Here is a 21,260-nt window from a genome sequence, read left to right on the forward strand (position 1 = left end):
TCCAGTACGTAATACGTCTGGAAGAAATAACAGAACAGTTTAAATAGTCGAAATGCCACAGAATTCTCCTGATAATAATAATACGTCAGATAGAATCTGACTAGATACTGTACAGGTCGCATCTTCCAGTAACACAAGCACTACTTTAGACACGCAGAATGTTGTTCACGAAAATGTTATTACTTTTGACGACATGCGAGACACACTTTTGCAGGAAAGACCAATTGTTCAAAAAACCATTTCACATCCTCTCATCGAAATTAAAATTGGTTCATCGAAATTTTCAGCAGTAATCGATTCTGGATCACCTATGTCAGTTATAAATGAAGAAACTTTCAACGAGTGTAACAAAGAGAATACCTATCCTACATTACCATTAGGCAAAACGAAAGTGAAAGGAGCAGTATCGAGTAAAGGAGTGGAAGTTAAATTACAGACACATTTATCATTTTGCATTGCACGGCACACGTTTCACTCAAATTTTTGGATTGTTCCTTAATTAACAACAGACGTTATTTTAGGTACTAATTTAATGGTACAACACGATGCCATTATTGACTTTAAAAATTCCTATTTAATGTTAAAGGATGAAAATGTACAACTGGCTTTAGAATTTCAGTACTCTTTATCTGCAGAAGAGCAAACAATTAATCGGACAGAGGTCATTTCTGCATCACCTAACATAGACTGGAATCCCACATTGTTCACAGATACGTACGTACATAACTATAATACTCCAGGCGAAGCTGACTATGACGTAATACAGATGATTTCTGATAAAGTTAAACAAAGCAGTGCAATTACAGACGACGAACGCACGCAACTACACAAAATTCTTTTACAGCAAGCTCTAGTTTTCGACAACATTCCTGGTACTATGTCCGGTTTTATGTATGAATTTCAAGTGAAACAGCACGACATATTTAAAGCCAAGCATTATCCAATTCCGTATATTCACACAGAACAAGTTAAGAAAGAATTGCAAGCTATGCTTGACCAAGGAATTATTGAACCGGCAGTTAGTCCGTACATAAACCCACTCCATATTGTTAAGAAAAAAGATGGTTCACTTCGCTTCGTACTTGATTCGCGTCACATCAATGACATAATTATTAATGAAACAGATCGACCACAGACACTAGAGGAACTTCTACAGAAATTTCACGGTACTGCTATTTATTCTACATTAGATCTGAAATCGGGATTTTGGCAAATTCAGCTCCATTCGAACTGCAGAAAGTACACAGCTTTTCTCTGTTTTGGTGACTGTTTTCAGTTTTGTAAATTACCTTTCGGTTTAACTATTTCTTCAGCAGCATTTATTCGCGGTATGAATACTATATTTCCGACAGAATTAAAAGACAGAATCACAACGTATGTAGACGACATTCTTATTGCAGAAGCTAACTGGTCTGAACACAATTTGATTCTTGAACAACTGTTACGAACTTTTCGTGCACAAGGACTCACAGTTACTCTCAGTAAATCGCACTTTGGTAAAACTTCTATAAAATTTCTTAGACATGTAATTTCAGCAGAAGGCATTGCGCCTGACCTGGAAAAACTTCAAGCTTTACGTGACATTACCGTTCCTACGACGAAAAAACAACTACGCAGCTTTTTGGGTTTAATTAACTTTTTTCGTAAATTTATTCATTGCTCTGCTTTAGACACCCCTAGATTATGTCAATTGACAGGTAAAAACACTATTTGGTCCTGGGATCAGCAAGCACATTCTGAATTTATGAACCTGAAACAAGCTTAGTTGAATGCACCACTTTTATCGCACCCAGATCTTACCAGAAATTTTTCCATTGCCACCGACAGTTCTGACACAGGTTTAGGCGTACATATTTTTCAGGAAATTGAAGAAGATGGCTCAACAGTAATTAAAAACATCGCATTTGCAAGTCGCATTCTGTCAACTGCTGAACGAAATTATTCCGTTACATAACTGGAAACATTATGTGTTGTTTGGGCTTTTACGAGATTTAGACATTTTTTTTATGGAAGACATACCACCGTCTACACAGACCACAGAGCAATACAATTTTTACTTTCGCCCAGATTTACTCACAACAGATTAAGCAGATGGAAACTTTACTTGTAGGAATTTAATTTCACAATTGTTCACATACCCGGAACACAAAATGTTAGAGCAGACGCACCATCCCGTTCTCTCAGCAACGATCAGCAAGACATCGCAACCAACTTCTGCAAAGCAAATTTCAGCGTCATGTACATTCAACAAGTTGCATTTGAAAATTTCATTTCATCGTCATTACAGGACATAGCACAAGAACAAAGTAAAGAAAACGTATGGAAAGAAATTAAACAGCTTTGGCTAGATAATAATAATGTTACCATTAGAAACCATTACTCTGTACGCAATGACATTCTGTTTCGCCGCTCTCATCCTGACAGCAACAATTGGTTATTATGCATTCCTGACGAGCTTGTTGACAAATTAATCTGGTATACTCATTTAAGTTACGCACATTACGGAGCTAGAAAATGTTTTCTTATACTGAGACAGAACTGTTATTTTACCAACATGGAGAAACGTATACGACGAATTTTAGCGTCATGCTAAAACCGTTTCGAAAGCATTTATAAAACATTTTTTATTTCATGTAGGGCATGTGATGAAAGTAATTTCCGACAATGGATCACAGTTTCGATCTGCTATATGGACACGTATGTTGCGAGCTAGAAACATTTCTTCGATATATATATCCAGGTACCATGCTTCTTCGAACCCTTGTGAACGATTAATGAAAGAAATTGGTAAACTGTGTAGAATATACTGCCACAAAAGACATATTGATTGGGACACACACATACACTCATTCCAGGATGTAATTAATTCCATACCAAATGAATCCACTATGCTATCTCCGTCTGTTATACCGAAAAATGTTGAACCACATAACAAAATTAAAGAATTAGTAAACTTTCCTACATCTCGTCGACTACGACACCATGAAATAATTGACATTGCGCTGAAGAACATCAAACGTGCCGCAGAGCGCCGGAGAAGACAGCAAAAACAGATTTGTACACGCCGTGACTTTCACGTTGGACAGAAGATATTAGTAAGTACACACTATTTATCCAACAAAATAAAAGGTAGGTGCAGTAAATTTGAACTTCTATACGCAGGTCCATATCGGATTCGCAGCATTCCTCACCCCAATGTTGTACACGTCGAAACTTTGAGAACCAGAAAATCGAATGGAAACCACCATATATCGAATATTAAACCTTTTATTGAATGAAGATACTTTATGATTTAACATACTGTAGTGCCATTTCCTAAATTTTATGACCACTTATACAATTATATTCATGTGAATACTTACTGATGATTATCGTATTTTTCTTGGCAAGTGCCCGGCAAGGTAAGGTTAGCAGGTCGCTTTTCTTGTCGTTATACATCAGACCGTGCATATTTTTCCAGATGAATTTACACATTTATGACCATTTATGCAATTATATTTATGTGAATACTTACTGATGATTGTCGTATTTTTCTTGGCAAGTGCCCGGCAAGGTAAGGTTAGCAGGTCGCTCTTCTTGTCGTTAGACATCAGGCCGTGCATATTTTTCCAGATAAACTTACGTATCTTATGAATAATTATGCAATTTTGTCTAGTGACATATAAATTTTATTAAATTCTCTCTCCATTAAAGTCTTTAATTCTCGCCTCTATTAACTACACAACATACTGTACAACCTGAACACAAAGAAAGTCACATTTCTTGTCATCATTTTTATGTATGTACGATTGTTTTCATGTTTTGTTTGTATGCACTGTGAATTAGTTAAGATATAGCAAACACCAGTTGACTTTGACATCTTTGCCTTATGATATCTCAACATCGTGACTAATTTTACATTTTTTGCTGCTGCATTGTGATATTCTGCGTACATTTTTGCATCTGAACACTATCTATGTTTTTTGACATATTATGTTTTCTGTCATGGTATGCTGTATGCTCAAATTATGTTGCTATAAACCAGTTTTTATCTAATGGGTATATGAATTAAATGCAAGACATTAATCTTTGTTCATCATTTTCAGAAAGAAATAACATGTAAAGGAAATAAATTAAACAGAAATGGGAATTTCACCTATGGAATAAACGAAAGAAGATGCAAAAACCTTATGAGGAAGAGTAAATGGATCAGAATTAACAAGCATTAACAAAAATATACTATACACATCGTAGAATAGCAGTCTTAACTAATTTTTTCTTTCAGAATACGAAGCGATTGATGCAGGCTGTCAGACAGAACTTCACATCTTAGTTTTAGTGAGGAAATATGCTAGAAATAAGGAATAGTTGTGTAATGAATAATGAAGTGTTTTTTTTGCAGATGATAATGAAAGATGATGAATAATGATGAAGAATATGCTACTATGAATAATGAAGTTTTTCTTTACAGGTGATGATAATAATGGAGTTATGATAATGAAGTGATGGATAATGAAGTTTCTTCTTTACAGATGAGGATGATGTTGAAGTTTATGTATTTATGCTATGTAGTTATTTAAGTATTTGTTGCAGTCGCTTTGACAGAATGTGTTGTATTGCATAGTATCATGACTGAAGGTTTTGGAAAGGACAGCTAAGGAACACATTTTATACACCTTTCACTACCTGTTAATTCGAAGTTCACTACTTTTCATCATAAAATGCGTTTCTTCTTTCAGTCTAATAATCCATTTTTGTATTTTTTCCAGGAGAAATTATTCATGAAATTAATGTACTATAAGCAGTTGTTTATTAAACCTGTGTCGTTTATGAATGTGATCACATATACTGCCTTTGTTTCATAACCTTGCTACAGCTGACTCATGACGAATGACGTTACACATCTTCATTTGCAGCAATAACTCAAAAGCAAACAAAGTAATTACCAGTCCCAAATAATGCTACTAGTTGAAGAGAGTTCTGAATAATACTGATCAGCTCTGAATAGTATGTCACTTCAATAAAGACTTCTGAATAATACAAAAAAAAAAAAATGCTTTGTAACTGGCCAATGAATGCCACTGTTTATTGTAATAAGATTACTTATGATGCCCATGATTACTAATTATGTATAAATGCTATGCCAATAATTAACTCATTTTGAGTAATGACTTCTGAATAATACAAAAAAAATGCTTTGTAACTGACCAATGAATGACACTGTTTATTGTAATAAGATTACTTATGATGCCCATGATTACTAATTATGTATAAATGCTATGCCAATAATTAACTCATTTTGAGTAATGACTTCTGAATAATACAAAAAAAATGCTTTGTAACTGGCCAATGAATGCCACTATTTATTGTAATAAGATTACTTATGATGCCCATGATTACTAATTATGTATAAATGCTATGCCAATAATTAACTTATTTTGAGTAATGACTTCTGAATAATAAAAAAATGCTTTGTAACTGGCCAATGAATGCCACTGTTTATTGTAATAAGATTACTTATGATGCCCATGATTACTAATTATGTATAAATGCTATGCCAATAATTAACTCATTTGAATAATGACTTCTGGAGAATACAAAAAAAATGCTTTGTAACTGGCCAATGAATGCCACTGATTATTGTAATAAGATGGCCAATGAGTGCCAATGATTAGTATGACCAAATGAATTTTGTAATACTATGATGACTTCTGATGGTTTGTAATTAGATGGTAATTAGGCAATGAGTGCCAATGTTCTCTGTAAAGTTACTCATGAACATTATTCTGTAATACTACATACATGGTACAGAAATGTTCAATAACTGGGCAATGAGTGCCACTAACTACTAGTGTAATTCTCAATGAAGACTAGTATCTGACTTAATGTTCTTCATCTTCTAACCCAATTATCTGGAATTACTGCAGTATCCGTTTGTCCTGTATATCCTCATGACCATGGAGCACTATATTTGGTTCTTGCACTAATTCTACGTTGGTGTACTTTACAAGAATGTGGTGTTGACACGACATGCTGTCCACCACCATGAGCGTTGAGATGCTATTATGGTCCCACTGTTTGGTGTACCTAATGTACTACCAAAAGGGGTAACATGGAATATTACTACGGCATTTCAGTGTCTTGGCTACGCTGATTAATACATCAAGGAAAAGAACTTCAGATTGTCTCACTTGGTGTTGTGCTTCTGTAGAACGATATGGACTTTCAGTGCAGCTGCGTGCAACCTAAAGTGCTACAACCATGACGCAATCCTTCCCTTTCTATCCTAATTCTTGTAACATAGTGAAAATCATTTTTTTTGTATTCATGGTCTATACATTTTTTGTGATTCCTAGATATGTTCTGAACTACAGTGCATGTGCACTTTTGTCATTTGTAAACATGATTACTACTCATTGCACATACATTTTTTGTGATTTGTTGATATGTTCTGAACTACAGCGCGTGTGCACTTGTGTCATTTTTTAACATGATTTCTACTCACTGCATATACATTTTTTTGATTTGCTGATATGTTCTGAACTACAGTGCATGTGCACTTATGTCATTTGTCGATGTGATTTGTAATCATTATGTTTATTTGTTGTGAAAATGCTAAAGGGTTTTTCAGTGCGTGTGCACTTATGTCATTTGTTAACATGTTTTGTACTCATTGTATATATATTTTGTCATTACATGATATGTTCTGTACTCAGTGCATGTGCACTATATTTACTTCATGTTCTACACCTATATATATCTGTATATATTCTGTAATTGTAAAGTTAATTAGTTAAGAAAAAATTTGTTGCTCATGGCAAGTCCAAATGACTCACCATCGCTGCCAAATTTTTGCCCCCCCAGTGGAAGGTTATGAAACGCGTATGTATTCATTACCAGCGATGGCGAGGCATGACAGAATCTCTGACCAGAGAGTTATTTATAGTTGCTAGTCTGCGCTTGACCGCGCGAGACGACAGTTGTTGCGTGTAGACAGTCGGATACAGTAGTAGCGAGTAGTGAGTTGTACCGAGCAGACGTCAGCATGCGTCGGCGGCGCGATCTTCCCGCGACTCTGGTCACGATTCAGGACGATGTGTAATATTGTAAAAGGTAATGAAGCAGCATTGCGCTCAGCTAATAACGTGTGTTAATTGTAATTAATTTGTCAAAAAAATGCCCCAATAATAATTTTTCTATAAAGTAACCTTTTAAAGAAAAAGATTCATTTCAAGTTAAATAACATTTCCTATGCATTCCCTCCAACAATCAAAATTAAGTACAGGCCAGCATTGCACGAAATGCCGAAAAATAAGAGCAGATATAGATGCAGTTTTACTGAGGTAAGAATTTATCAGGTTTAATTATTTCACAGGGCCGTAGGTCAGCGCAGCTGCCCTTATAAAATTTGTCAGGTTTAATTATTGCTGTTGAGATGTTACATACGGTTCATGGTTCATTATTTAACTGATATTATAGTGGTTTTTTAGTCAATTTTCATTTATCAATTTTGTGGGGAGTTTACATATTAGCTCAATACCATTGTCTTTAATTTTTCTTGGGAGGTTTCACTTAGCACATTTTTATTATTCAGTTTTGTGGGGATTGGAACATTTTCATTATCATTGTCATTTTATTATTATATATCTGCGGGGAGGTTACAACATTAGTTACGTGATCTACCCATCTAATCTTCAGCATTCTTCTGTAGCACCACATTTCAAAAGCTTCTATTCTCTTCTTGTCCAAACTATTAATCGTCCACGTTTCACTTCCATACATGGCTACACTCCATACAAATACTTTCAGAAACGACTTCCTGACACTTAAATCAAAACTCGATGTTAACAAATTTCTCTGCGTCAGAAACGTTTTCCTTGCCATTGCCAGTCTACATTTTATATCCTCTCTACTTCGACCATCATCAGTTATTTTGCTCCCCAAATAGCAAACCTCCTTTACTACTTTAAGTGTCTCATTTCCTAATCTAATTCCCTCAGCATCACCCGACTTAATTCGACTACATTCCACTATCCTCGTTTTGCTTTTGTTGATGTTCATCTTATATCCTCCTTTCAAGACACTGTCCATTCCATTCAACTGCTCTTCCAAGTCCTTTGCTGTCTCTGACAGAATTACAATGTCATCGGCGAACCTCAAAGTTTTTATCTCTTCTCCCTGGATTTTAATACCTACTCCGAATTTTTCTTTTGTTTCCTTTACTGCTTGCTCAAGATACAGATTGAATAACATCGGGGAGAGGCTACAACCCTGTCTTACTCCCTTCCCAACCACTGCTTCCCTTTCATGTCCCTCGACTCTTATAACTGCCATCTGGTTTCTGTACAAATTGTAAATAGCTTTTCGCTCCCTGTATTTTATACCTGCCACCTTCAGAAACAGAAACATCCTGAATAATTATTCAGGTCTCTACGGTTAATCGAAATTTTTCTGTGCTAGACGCACGTCAACGTCCGAACCTTCGCGAGAATACAGTGTGGCCGTGAGCGAGTCGAATAATGGCCGAGGGGAGGGGGCGGGGGGGGGGGCGGAGGGTGGAAGGTACCGCGCATGTGGTATGCGGCAAAGATGGGAATTCGCGTCTGACGAGGAGCGTGTGTAGAAAGGTGCTGCAGAGAGGTTGATTGCTGTGTCCTGATAGTGCCCACCGTCGGAGGTTCGAGTCATCCCTCCGACATGGGTGTGTATGTGTTCTCCATAGCGCAAGTTAGTTTAAGTTAGATTAAGTAGTGAGTAAGCTTAAGGACCGATGACCTAAGCAGCTTGGTCCCATAAGATCTTACCACAAATTTACAAAATTTTAAATCCAAAATACTGCATCTCGGTTCTTACGATAGTGCAATAGGTGCGCACTGGTTAGATGTAACTGAAGAGAGACTCCAACTCGGATTGTGGTTAAGGGCGAATCCCAAGCTCCGGGCTATGAACAGTTGGGAATGGAAACTTAATGTCATCGGAGCCTTGTTGAAGGACCATGACATGCGATCGTTAGACCGACTGCAGAAAGTTCAGTTTATAAATACATACATACTTAGCAAAATGTATCATGTCGCAGCAGTCTTACCGATACCGCAGGTCACCGCACACAAAATACTAGCTGCAGCGTGTTGGTATACGTGGAAACAAAGTATCTTCAAAGCATCCATCCACACGGCGACTTTGCAGAGGGAAAATGGAGGACTTGGAATTAAAGACGTTAAATCAAGATGTGACGCACTGTTTCTAACTCGTGCATTTAAACTAATACATGCCACTAAAACAGGCATCACGAAACTTCTGTTCTTCTCGTTAGATCCTGGGGATAGGAACGGTCCTATTAATGTAGCACATTTAGATGCCAGCGTACATTACGTCCGAAGGTACTGTGTCGATTGCAGCTGTATAAGACTTCTACCAGCAGAAACCAACACTAGAACCGTCTATGATTATATTACCAGACATGGTCTTCACAACCCAATTCAGGTAAACTAAACTACTAAAAAATGGTTGAATGACTGGAAAAATATCAACAATAAAATTCTACCAACTAGGGTCAGTGCCGTATGGTACGACGTTGTAAACGAAACCATACCCACAGCGGAACGATTATGGAAAATCAAATTGAGATCATCTCCATACTGCGACAAATGTCGGCTTCTAGAAACTGTAGCGCACATGTTCTTTTGTGAAAATAGAATCAGAATTTGGAACTGGAATAGGAAGAAATTAGCACTATCAGCAGAACCGCAGAAAGTCATATACCGATAACTGAAGCTTTACAAACCGACCGGAAATGTTACCCGTCCGCAAAGAATAACAGTTTTTCGTGGCTTCTGGGACAGTGTGTGTTTTACGTGTTAACAAACAAAACTTCGAACTTAGAAGAGTAAATGTTTTATATTGCAGAAGAACATTTTAAGCTGAAGAAGAATAACAAATACAAGGAATGCTTTCAAAATTTTTTCTCTATTGCTTTATGTGGGCTACAAAGATGTGGACAGTTTTATTGATTAGAGGCAGAATACTATTCTTTCAATTTTTTTATTCCCGGAATCTACTTTTACGTTGTTTCTAAAGTCAGAACTGTTCTAATTTGGCAAAGCCTCTCCGGCTCCGAAATGTATTTCATTTGTTGAGATATATATGGCTTCCTTACAGACCTCTTATGCATCCAGTGCATAATAACTTAAATTGTGAATATATTTCTGAATGAATGTTTGTTATGTATTTTTCCGTCACCCTTTAGACTGCTGTATGTTATGTTCTACAAGGAACGCACGCCATTGGAGGCGCAATCTGTAATTTACTTTACCTTAATTACTACTTCAATTTTGTTCTACAATTTAAGGCACATATGGGAACAAACATGGAATACATGGGAATAATGCAGCTACTCAGTGCTGCTGTGCAGCGAGCTACCTTAATTTAAGTATTAACTGTATTTTTCTTACTTGTCACTTCTTCCGTGTGTATTTGCTTTTAGGAAGCTTTAATTGTCTGGTGCTATTAATAGTGTTCCATAGATTTCGTGTTTGTTTTGAATACAGTCAGAGAGAGTCCCTTTAGTCAACCATAGTGCCAGTAGTGCTAGTGTTTGTTCTCAATACAGTCCAGAGACAGGTAGTGCAATTTTCATTGTTTTCTACAACAAGTGGCTAGCAACCCCAGTCTTTGAATAAACAGCCGCCTTTAGTGAATTAGCAGTCTAGTTAAAGGTTGAACAACTCTCTTCAGTAAATTGATCCTTAGGATAGATAGGATGTGTGACTGCTGTGTACGGACGCAGGAGGAGCTGGCCACTGTTCGCGAACAGCTGGGCGTGTTGATGGCCGCGGTCAGCCGTCTTCAGGCTGCTGCCTCGGAGTGTAGCGGCAGTGGGGAGTCTGGTGCGTCGCAGGGTACACCCCAGGTGTTACATGCTTCACACACTGTCCCTGCTGTCGAGACATCTTCGCGGGTACCGGGCGCGGTTGGGCCACCCTCTCCCCAAGGGGAGTGGCGGGTTCAGCGGCGTTCGCGGCGCACGAGGCGGAGGGTCAATGTGGAGGCTGGCCGTGTGGCATCGCCCGCTCTGCCTGTGAGTGGACATGTGGCTGCTCCTTCAGCAAGGTCCGAGCAGGCACACGGGGGGAGGGGTTTATTAGTTATTGGGAGCTCCAACGTTAGGCGGGTGATGGAGCCCCTTAGGGAAATAGCGGGAAGGTCGGGGAAGAAGGCCAGTGTTCACTCTGTCTGCTTGCCGGGGGGCCTCATCCGAGATGTGGAGGAGGCCCTACCGGCGGCGATAGAGAGCACTGGGTGCACCCGACTGCAAATTGTTGCTCATGTCGGCACCAATGACTCCTGCCGTCTGGGTTCAGAGGTCATCCTCAGTTCGTACAGGCGGTTGGCGGAATTGGTGAAGGCGGAAAGCCTCGCTCGCGGGGTGGAATCAGAGCTAACAATTTGTAGTATCGTTCCCAGAACCGATCGCGGTCCTCTGGTTTGGAGCCGAGTGGAAGGCTTAAACCAGAGGCTCAGACGATTCTGCGGAGATCTGGGGTGCAAATTTCTCGACCTCCGCTATCGGGTGGAGAAATGTAGGGTCCCCCTGAATAGGTCAGGCGTGCACTACACGCCGGAAGCGGCTACAAGGGTAGCGGAGTACGTGTGGAGTGCACATGGGGGTTTTTTAGGTTAGAGAATCCCCTCCCTAGGCCCGACAAGACGCCTCCTGAGACGCGGCAAGGTAGGAGTAGGCAAAATGCAACAGGGAATAACAATGTTAATGTGCTAATAGTAAACTGCAGGAGCGTCTATAGAAAGGTCCCAGAACTGCTCTCATTAATAAACGGTCACAATGCCCATATAGTACTAGGGACAGAAAGTTGGCTGAAACCAGACGTAAACAGTAATGAAATCCTAAACTCAGATTGGAATGTATACCGTAGAGACAGGCTGAACTGTGAAGGGGGAGGCGTGTTTATAGCGATAAGAAGTGCAATAGTATCGAAGGAAATTGACGGAGATCCGAAATGTGAAATGATTTGGGTGAAGGTCACGGTTAAAGCAGGCTCAGACATGGTAATTGGATGTCTCTATAGGCCCCCTGGCTCAACAGCTGTTGTGGCTGAGCACCTGAAGGATAATTTGGAAAATATTTCGAGTAGATTTCTCCACCATGTTATAGTTCTGGGTGGAGATTTTAATTTGCCAGATATAGACTGGGAGACTCAAACGTTCATAACGGGTGGCAGGGACAAGGAATCCTGTGAAATTTTTTTAAGTGCTTTATCTGAAAACTACCTTGAGCAGTTAAACAGAGAACCGACTCGTGGGGATAACATATTAGACCTTCTGGTGACAAACAGACCCGAACTATTTGAAAAAGTTAACGCAGAACAGGGAATCAGCGATCATAAAGCGGTTACGGCATCGATGATTTCAGCCGTAAATAGGAATATTAAAAAGGGTAGGAAGATTTTTCTGTTTAGAAAAAGTGACAAAAAGCAGATTTCAGAGTACCTGTTGGCTCAACACAAAAGTTTTGTCTCAAGTACAGATAGTGTTGAGGATCAGTGGACAAAGTTCAAAACCGTCGTACATTATGCGTTAGATGAGTATGTGCCAAGCAAGATCGTAAGAGATGGAAAAGAGCCACCGTGGTACAACAACCAAGTTAGAAAACAGCTGCGGAAGCAAAGGGAACTTCACAGCAAACATAAACATAGCCAAAGCCTTGCAGACAAACAAAAATTACGCGAAGCGAAATGTAGTGTGAGGAGGGCTATGCGAGAGGCGTTCAATGAATTCGAAAGTAAAGTTCTATGTACTGACTTGGCAGAAAATCCTAAGAAATTTTGGTCTTATGTCAAAGCGGTAGGTGGATCAAAACAAAATGTCCAGACACTCTGTGACCAAAATGGTACTGAAACAGAGGATGACAGACTAAAGGCCGAAATACTAAATGTCTTTTTCCAAAGCTGTTTCACAGAGGAAGACTGCACTGTAGTTCCTTCTCTAGATTGTCGCACAGATGACAAAATGGTAGATATCGAAATAGACGACAGAGGGATAGAGAAACAATTAAAATCGCTCAAAAGAGGAAAGGCCTCTGGACCTGATGGGATACCAGTTCAATTTTACACAGAGTACGCGAAGGAACTTGCCCCCCTTCTTGCAGCGGTGTACCGTAGGTCTCTAGAAGAGCGTAGCGTTCCAAAGGATTGGAAAAGAGCACAGGTCATCCCCGTTTTCAAGAAGGGACGTCGAACAGATGTGCAGAACTATAGACCTATATCTTTAACGTCAATCAGTTGCAGAATTTTGGAACACGTATTGTGTTAGAGTATAATGACTTTTCTGGAGACTAGAAATCTACTCTGTAGGAATAGGCATGGGTTTCGAAAAGGACGGTCATGTGAAACCCAGCTCGCGCTATTCGTCCACGAGACTCAGAGGGCCATAGACACGGGTTCACAGGTAGATGCCGTGCTTCTTGACTTCCGCAAGGCGTTCGATACAGCTCCCCACAGTCGTTTAATGAACAAAGTAAGAGTATAAGGACTATCAGACCAATTGTGTGATTGGATTGAGGAGTTCCTAGATAACAGGACGCAGCATGTTATTCTCAATGGAGAGAAGTCTTCCGAAGTAAGAGTGATTTCAGGTGTGCCGCAGGGGAGTGTCATAGGACCGTTGCTATTCACAATATACATAAATGACCTGGTGGATGACATCGGAAGTTCACTGAGGCTTTTTGCAGATGATACTGTGGTGTACCGAGAGGTTGTAACACTGGAAAATTGTACTGAAATGCAGGAGGATCTGCAGCGAATTGACGCATGGTGCAGGGAATGGCAATTGAATCTCAATGTAGACAAGTGTAATGTGCTGCGAATATACAGAAAGATAGATCCTTTATCATTTAGCTACAAAATAGCAGGTCAGCAACTGGAAGCAGTTAATACCATAAATTATCTGGGAGTACGCATTAGGAGTGATTTAAAATGGAATGAACATATAATGTTGATCGTCGGTAAAGCAGATGCCAGACTGAGATTCATTGGAAGAATCCTAAGGAAATGCAATCCGAAAACAAAGGAAGTAGGTTACAGTACGCTTGTTCGCCCACTGCTTGAATACTGCTCAGCAGTGTGGGATCCGTACCAGATAGGGTTGATAGAAGAGATAGAGAAGATCCAACGGAGAGCAGCGCGCTTCGTTACAGGATCATTTAGTAATCGCGAAAGCGTTACGGAGATGATAGATAAACTCCAGTGGAAGACTCTGCAGGAGAGAGGCTCAGTAGCTCGGTACGGGCTTTTATTGAAGTTTCGAGAACATACCTTCACCGAAGAGTCAAGCAGTATATTGCTCCCTCCTACGTATATCTCGCGAAGAGACCATGAGGATAAAATCAGAGAGATTAGAGCCCACACAGAGGCATACCGACAATCCTTCTTTCCACGAACAATACGAGACTGGAATAGAAGGGAGAACCGATAGAGGTACTGAAGGTACCCTCCGCCACACACCGTCAGGTGGCTTGCGGAGTATGGACGTAGATGTAGATATGGGGGAGGCATTGTGGCCAGGCTCTGGACCTTCGACCCCTGCCCTCTTTGCCTCCACCTACCTGGTGCTGAAAGTCTTCTCAAACTTAAAAAAAAAAAAAAAATAGTGCAGAGGTCAGCTCGTCTGTCAGTAAGGAGGAGGTCCAGGTTTGAAGCCCGGTCAGTCACAAATTTTCGTCTGCCGTCGTTGCTGTATTTCAACGCGCTGTGACAGTGTTGACGTCGGTCCTTCGATATTCAAGATGCAATTGTTTTTTAAGACAATAGAGGTGATTTGCGAACATTTGTCTTGCCATCAATGTAACGGGACTTCACCGGCATCCAATCCTTAGTCATTGCTTTATGACGTCGCTAACCCATGTCATATACATGCGAATCAGTCTGTAGCACATATTTAGTCAAATAACGAATGGTCAGTACACAAGTATTTACGAACAGTAGAAGCAGGATTGCAGCGAACTGATCACTTAACCAAGTGCAACGTAGAGTACCTGTGTAATGAGTCATTCCAGCAGCATAGATGAGGGTAATATCTGTTAAGCAATTCACTCCAGAATTAATGTAATACCCGCACGATGATCTCTGTAGTCATACAGTATCATTAGTAGCTCGCGGATGGAGTACTATAAATCGGATTACTCAAGCTGATACCAAATAAAGAGAAGCGACGACGCCACCACACTATCTTTACGTAAGTAGATAGTCAGCGTTAAATTAAGTGCACCACCAATAACGTTACTGTAAACAGTTTGACAACAACACCACCGCAACTACTGACGACCTGTACCATTATGAACACAAAATTGTAACTCACAGTGATTACGAGTTGCTGATGTTTGTCAAGAACAGCGGCAGGCGCCTTATGAATGTGAAGTTCCATTTGCATTACGCCTAGGACGGAGAGAATCCTAAATAATAGTAATAGGTCATCCAGTGAAGAGAAGAGTCGACGTATTGTCTCAGGTTCTTGCAGTTTGATATTAATGCAGTTCCCGATGGTTTCATAATAACGGGTTCTTTTGGCTATCGGAATAGTCATATGGAAATTATCGAAGTTTAATTGCAAGAACGCTCAACTACCTTAATAACACGTCATTCTGGATTGAATACGACTCGAAAAGTGACGTTAATTTGACGTTTCCGTCCATCTCCTTACGTCTTACTGAATGACGTCTGCCGCGCGGGATTAGCCGAGCGGTCAGGCGCTTCAGTCACGGACTGTGCGGCTGGTCCCGGTGGAGGTTCGAGTCCTCCTTCGGGCATGGTTGTGTATGCTTGTCCTAAGGATAATTTAGGTTAAGTAGTGTGTAGGCTTAAGTAGTGTGTAGGCTTAACTTAGCAGTTAAGTCCCATAAGATTTCACACACATTTGAACTTTTTTTATTCAATGAAGTCTGAAGTGCAGGCACAGTTGTGTTGCCTGCCGCATGGATTCTGTGAAGTGTTGTGGCAGTTGGCAGTCATTGCTGATTACAGACATGTGCAAATATCCTCACTGCTCTAGGGGAAAGCGTCTTTGTTGCATTTTTCCCATACTGTAATTAGCACAATAACATAAGGCTTGTTCTGCGGAAGAACTTGATGCCCACAAGTCCTTAAACAAGGAACTCCGAGCGGTAGTAATGCATGAAAGGAAACATTCTGTTGGACAAAAGAATGGACAGCTCCCTACTTCTTGATTTTCCGATAGCGCATACGATAAGAATCTGCTTCAGAACCCTAAAATGTTTATTTTTTACTTCATACTATAACAACAGCTATGGTATAAGAAGAGGAAATGACTTATATGCTTCTCAAGAACTTTAGTTTTTCGTGCTTCTTTTCTCACTTCATACTAAAACAAGGGCGTTGATATGAGAAGAGGAAATGAAATATACGCTTCCAAGACATAATATTTCCTTGTGTGTAACTACTGCGTGCATGAAAGCTGTGCAGTTAATTTTTGAGTCTTAGATAAATTTTGGTATCATGTCACATTACTTTGTGAGAAAGTTCCCATTTTTTTGGATTCAAATACAGTGGACATTTCATCACTGGTAAATGCTCTGATGACTAATGATATGATACCCGTTGCATTTCCTCCATGGCACTTGTGAGTAGAGTCTCACGTTTGTTACTATAAGAACATGGAGGTAGTGATGTCCGCTCACTGCACTCAGAGCCAAGGTGATTTCTTTCTGTTTATGGCGAAGTGTCTGCTGCAGTGTCCACGCTCAACCAACATAAACAAATCGCGGCGGCATTGGGCACTGCTAGTCGCGGCACTTACGAGCCGCGACAACAAGAGCGCACTGTCTCTCCTAACGATATTATGGAGTTAATACATCTTACTTACTTAACGTAATGTGCAGGACGTGGTTGGGTAAAAATTCGGTTTGTAACTTACCATCGCATTAAAATACTTTACAGTCATATTTGATGCAATATTTATTGTTGGTTGGCTCTCTAATGTTTATAGTATTGATTCAGATTGTGCGTGAACACGAAAACACACACACACAAATAGTCATTGATTCCAGTGAGGGTGACGACTGCTGTGTGTTCAACAACACATGCCCCAATCAATTCCTCAGTTGGCGTCGAGTGGATGAGATTTTTCAATCACCTTGCATTGCAAGAACTGTAAGGAGGAGACTGAAAGTAAATGGACTTGTATGCTAAAGAGCTGCGACAAAGCAAAGCTTAACCGATTATCAGATAATTGCCCACTTGGGTTTTGTGGACGAGTATACTTTTAGTAACCAACCCACCCACCATCATTACGTAAGATTTCTCGAAGGCGTAGGGGCATTGATTTCATTAAGTCGTCGATAGTGTAGCGTCATGGTTTACTTCCCACCATACGTTTTCTATATTCATCCAAAGGTTGCTTGCATTTGTAGGTCCACATGGGAATGACCTTGTTACCTCTGCCCACATATTCTCTATATGATTGATGCTCGGTGATCGTGGATCAAGCGGCAACAGCTTTATCCTCTCTTGGCCCTGAAACCATTCTTGCACTGCTCTACTATGATGGATGGGGCTCTGCTCCTGTAAATAAATTGTTACCTCGTCACTTCATATATTTATATTCAAATAACGTATTTGTAATAAGCACATTGTACAGTTTTTTCCATAGTGTTTAAGAATGCAGGCCCTGTCAAAGATACGTGATCCAGATTCAACAGCCCGATTAAGAATGTGGTTTACGCAGTCTATCGTGTGATGAGAGTCGTAGTCGGATATCCACATTAAGACTGACTGGCTGAATCCAATTAGAACGATCTGGTATCGAAATGAAATTACAGAAATCGGATAATTTGAACGTCTGTATTGCAAAAATGCTGGGCACATAATTCCTTTGATGGAGTAACATTTAGCAACTGTCTTAGAAAAAGTGAGAAATATGTCTACTAGCAGCAATGTACCGTAATTATAACCCACATTTATGCTATGGAATTATTGAATCGAACAATACACTTCTACTTCCGTGGTGGGAAGGTGCACCACATATCGGATTTGCTGATGACATAAAAATGATAATAATAATAATAATAATAATCCCGTGTGGTGGATGGGGAAAGCCTCCCACATATTTGTGGTAACGAGGAAATCAAATACTTGGGGTGAACGAAATACCAACACAATTGTGAACGGCTACTCAATCCGTTGAACACAAAATCCAGACACGTCTGAGTGAAAATCACCGGTACTCTGGTCATCGTCTGTTAGCTCAATGAGCTCAGCTGAAAATATTTGCTTCCAAAGGCTTCAACACCCTCTGATCCTGTCTGATCCTGGTATCACCCAGGCCAAACCAATGAAACAGAAGCGAACATGAACTATTGCAAGCAAAGTCAGCTTTACCCCTGGTGATACACAACCCGCCCGTCGAAAGGCGGCAGATGGATTTTAGGATTCTCGGGAGTCCAGGCTAGCACGGCAGAGAATATCGGAGATGTCTGGTAAATTTCCCTACAAGCAGAAAACATGCATTTGCAAACTAAACATCGATACATTGATCCAAACACGAAAACTAAATAATCTCACATAAGAAATCGACCGACATTTAATTCTCATCCTTGCTCTTCAAGGACCACGACTAACTGACAATGACACCTTGCATTACGGGAACCATCGCATCTTCAAGAGCAAAATACAATAAAAGGTAGCGAAATGCGCACCAATCTTCGGCATGGCATTTCTCGAACACAGATCTATCATCAACTCTGTCAAAGAAATTACACCCATCAACAATAGACTTATGACTATGCTCATTCAGAGGACCAATACAAAATATACACTCATCAATGCACATGCCCCCACCAACATCGAAAATAAGAAAAACAACTCAAAATGATGTCCACCCACTTTAGGAAAAAACCAGTTCTCAGGTAACATGTTTGGTTACCAGGTGCAAGGTGCTTTCGTTCGCCTTTCGAGACTCGCTGAAAGCCAGATTTTTAATTCTGTTGTGGCAGAGCTACAAGCAGGCCGATACAAACTCAATAACGAAATCGTAAGACAACGCTCGAGCAAAATTCGTCTTGCTACTTTTAGTACCTTTTAGAGTCAGAGAGAAAACCTTACGGTACTGCAAAATTCATAACGCCACTTTTGTTTTCAGCCAACATATTTTTTGTTGTGAATACATAATTTTATCTATGAACTGCCGCATTTTCATAATACTTGCGAATGCTACAGGAAATGAAGTAAATACAGACCTTTTTGAAGTCAGAAGTCGGTAATATCCTACTAATCAGTGTTAAAATAGGCGCAATCGTCTTACAGATACTTAATGCTTTATTATGATAGACTGCCGTCGTGATGTTTCTGTAGTAAGCTGAATTTAATTTGTGTTAGTACAGCGAATATTTTAACTGCGTTTTCCATTAGTTTACTGAACGCAACAGTAATCATCAAAGAGAAATTAATCAGCAGCAGAATTTTCTTTCACGATATCTAAAACAATTTGACAATGCTAAAGTAGTTTACAAATTCCACGCCCGTGGAAACCTACTGCTTCTAACGATGTCATTAAACCAGTGTAGTTTGAAAATTTTCGTCTAGAAATGAATTGCTTTGACGGTTGATCGATCAAGAGCGGGAAACGTTAAATTCTACGAATATATGACGAGGGGGACAACTGCTTGAGAGTGGTCTTCCCTATCAATAGAAGTACCTGGGATACGACTTTCCTATCCATCTTCTGAATAGTTTTGTTTCTCAAATCAACAGATTGCGTTATCATGCAGTAGCACAGGTGATGTAATTTTGTCGGTCGATTTTCTTACACTGCGACCGAAAAGTGTCTCAGTTGTAGGCAACAAATTCCTGCTGTGATGCACACACCCCTTGGGGCAGAATTCTTAGCCCAAAACACATTTTTGGACCTATCAGATGTTTATGTCTTTTGGTGGGGCTCAGCCTTTCATTTCTTCTTAGGAAGTTAACGATAAAGGCATCATAACTCGTCACCAGTAACAGTACTGCATAGGAATGCTCAATGAGCGACCTGATGACGTTCAATAATAGTCACTCCGTTGATTTTTGTTGTTTCAAATTAGAGCAAGCAGTACTCCTACACCAGACTTCTGAACTTTCCCTGTTGAATGCAAATGTCGCATGATGGTTAAGTGGTAATCCATCACATACATCACTAGTCGGGACTTCCTTAATGTGGAAAATCATTCATGCCAGAACGATCTTTGTTGAAACAAGAATATCTTTTTCTGGCGTATTTTTCCCAAAAGCACTCGCTCCACACACAGTTCAAATCTTTCTAGCTGCATCCTCTGCATTCACCCCTCTGTTATACCAAAAGTATATATTGTGTTGCAGATGTTACACCTTTTTCCACTTGCGACTCAATTTTACAATGCTTAACCGTAGTTCATGATTTTCAGGTATGCAAAATCCAATGCGTCGCGCCGCATTCATCTTATCTGCGCCGGATTTCAGGCGGCGGGTGGCGTCTGGCCGGTGGCCGGTAGCCGCTGCAGCGCGAGCAAACGCTCGAGCATAAGCTGTTATGATCACGACGCAGCCATGAGCTGTCCTGCGGAATTGTTTCTGGAAGTTCTTGTTATTACTGGCGGGTAGAAATTGAAGCGAATTATCTTTGATTTTCAATCATACCAGTAACTTTAAACGACGGCCGAAATGTGGTTAAAAAAAATTAAGGGATACAGTCGGACGCGAAAACGCGACTGCAAGTGTAGAATGCACGACCATTACCACTTTTTTGTTTTTTTTTTCTATTTTTATTTATTTATTTATTTTCGTTTTTTTGCACCTTTCGCTTAGCAGCCAAACACTTTTTTTGTTCTTTTTTCATCTTTTTTTCCTGCACTACTTAAAATAACAATATGCGTACGTAACACAAATGGGCATTTTTTTAATAGCCAGCTATCCTAGCCACTTTTTTTAACGAAAATGAAAAAAAAGGAAAAAGGATTTTGGATGGTTTGTTTTTCTGCTTTTTTAAATTTTTATTTTACTTTATTTTTATACAAATGGATAAAAGGAACGCCGTTCCTCTTCGGCAGCATAAACAGAATAATAAGAAGTCGTCCCGTTACGACAAAGGATGCTCCATACTATAGCCCGCTGCGAATTTTTCGATGACTGTCTTCTCGTTGCTGTGTTGTTTCCGTTGTTTGTTCAATCTCATAAAAAAAGGAACTGGCAAGAGGTGCTATGGTTATCTTCTCATGTCGTCGATAATCCAGCTGCGAGGCGTAT

The sequence above is a fragment of the Schistocerca cancellata genome, chromosome 3, assembly GCF_023864275.1.
Source record: "Schistocerca cancellata isolate TAMUIC-IGC-003103 chromosome 3, iqSchCanc2.1, whole genome shotgun sequence".
Lineage (NCBI taxonomy): Eukaryota > Metazoa > Arthropoda > Insecta > Orthoptera > Acrididae > Schistocerca > Schistocerca cancellata.